Source organism: Meleagris gallopavo, chromosome 12, assembly GCF_000146605.3.
Source record: "Meleagris gallopavo isolate NT-WF06-2002-E0010 breed Aviagen turkey brand Nicholas breeding stock chromosome 12, Turkey_5.1, whole genome shotgun sequence".
NCBI lineage: Eukaryota > Metazoa > Chordata > Aves > Galliformes > Phasianidae > Meleagris > Meleagris gallopavo.
In genome coordinates, this window is record NC_015022.2 from 2,697,787 (window position 1) to 2,700,338 (window position 2,552).

The window sequence follows — 2,552 nt, forward strand, 5'->3', positions numbered from 1 at the left end:
AAAAAAGGAAAAAAAAGAAAAAAAAAGTGTGTAAAGATCTACTATTTATAGTGTGAACCAAAGACGCTACCTCACTCGATTTCCATTGGTGATTTTAATCACATTGATGATACCAAAGAATACCAAAGATTTTTCATGCACGGCCTCGGTCTGTGAAGGGAACTCCTCCCCCCCTCCTCGCCTCTCCCAGTGCGTAGATGCGTCTGCTCCTTGTAGCGATGACGGTAACCTGATGAATGCTTCTCTTACTACAACTCTACTGCTGACGATGATAAGGATAATAATAATAAAGCTCTAGGCAAACATGTTGCAAACTTTGTAAACTCCTAGGACGAGTGCCTTGCTTGAACCAAAGTGTTAAACCGCTGTTGACCTCTTTATCTCTCACCTTATACTCTTTGAATACCTCAGCCTGTTAGAAAGGCCACTAATGAAAAAAGGAATAATTCTTCACCGTGGTGCTTTTTGCCGTGCAACCATGCAATGAAACTTTCTTTGATACCAAAGGAAAATGTTTTTTCCACTTTCTTGCTGACAAACCAAAGGTTCCTTCCTCCTTCCCCCGCAAGCAGCGTGAGTCCCTCAGCCCAGACAGGCCGTGCATTGCTTTTACCAATTCCTCCAAATACCTCATAGTAATAAATCGTTAGGGTTACGTTGTATAGAGAGTCTATGTGATAAGGCAGAACTTACTAGTTTGATAATTGTTAAGGTTACTTAAAAGAAGCTTTATAATTCTTATTTATTTTGTAGGGGTTGTTTTGTTTGTACATTCCTTTTTTATTGCTGTGGTCGGGTTTGGGTTTCTTCTAATTCTCTTTTGGCAGAACTTCTCTGTTATACTCAAGGAAGATCCTATTCCTGGAAACGTTTCTAAGTGGGTAAAGATCGCTGGTTGCAATGAACGCGAGATAGGGAAAAGCGGCTTTGATTTCTTTTGTTTGGGTTGGGATGCTTTGTGTTTGCTAGTCGACGTTCTTTTCACAGGGTAAAAAAATATTATCTGCTGTGATAAATGGTTCCTATTTTTTCTCTATAATGTGCTGTGATTTTTAATTTAATTACATTTTGTATACGCTTATTTAATCACTGCTTTAATTTATGACTATGTAGTTTAAAAAGAAATTGTATATAGTAGATTCAAAAATGGCCAAAGCTTTATGTTACAATCTTTTCATTCTCAATGCTGAGATAAACTGAAGGAGAGTGCTTCTCTTGACTGCAGGGTGTGTCTTCAGGCTTGTCTTGGCGTGCACTTCCACGCGTGTCCCAAACACTGCCAGGTTATCCCCCAGCCTCCCTCCCCCTGGCCCTGTACATGCCAAAATGAGTGTTCCAAGGTAGTGCTTTTGTCACATAGAGAGTAGAAAGGCATTATTTAGCACGTTTTCCTTTAATTTATTTGTCTTTTTTTTTTTTTTTCTAGAAAGGTTCCTTAGGGGGTAGACCCGCGCGTCCAAAGCATTCTGGTTGGTTAATGCTTCGAGGCACCGGCGTTTGTGAGACCCAGAGCACCCATGGGGTGGCTGGCTACTGCCAGCTCGGTGTGCGCCCACAGGCTGCACTCCTGGGGGACAGCTGGGGGCAGATGGGGGTGGCGGGGATGGCAGGGATGGCTGCACCCAGCTGGCAGCGCTCAGGCCCTGGCCACCGCCGGGCCACCTCAGTGCCACCCACGGTTGTGGGCTCCTGGAGGGGGCAGCTCGGGGCCGCAGAGCACCGTAGGGCCCCGCGTTGGCCGATGGGCAGAGGTGTCACCATCCCGCTGGGGGACCGCGTGCCACCCCGCTCAGCTCCAGAGGGGAACAGCAGTTTTGAGTTGAGGAGAGTAATGACAATGATAATTCTGCAAAGCTGACGGTGGCATCACGGCACAGAAAATAGGATGCCGCTCACTTGTATTTTATTTTGCGTAAAATAATAGGTTCTGTTTCAACTAAATGTTGTGTATGACACGATTTGTGAGGGATGTAAATATTTCTTTCCATGCACAGTAGATGAGCTCCAGGTGTACGTTGTTTTCGTTCGGGGGATGTCAGAGGGGTTGAGGGAGGGAAGGACAAGGGCAGGGTTTGAGCTTTTGGTCAGAAGTTACACTTTCTAGATACATTTTTATACTTCAAGTATTGAAATGGGGCAATAAAGATGCTCTGAAATGCAGGATCATTAAATGGTCTGTCGGTAAGCATTGGCTAAATGTCTGCTTTTAATACATAAACTGATGCCGTGCAATGACTTATGTGTCACGTGGAGGGAGGAGACAAAGTATTAGTCTGCGAATCCAGCATTAGCTATTGAACACTGGACAGAACTGTACTTAGGAAAAAAAAAGAAAGTTTCCTTTTTCTGTTTTAGTCGTTTGATTTCTCATGGTATGTTCTGCATTTATTGCATAATCATTGTGGAATCATTTTAGTTTCGCAGTACAAACCGAACGGCAGTATTAAACGACAATAAACTGACGGCGTTGTCTCTCACTCGCTCTGCTACTTGTCTTCATCCCGTGCCCGCTGCCCGGCCCGGCCCTGGGTCAGCCCGGCCTCGCCCCTCCT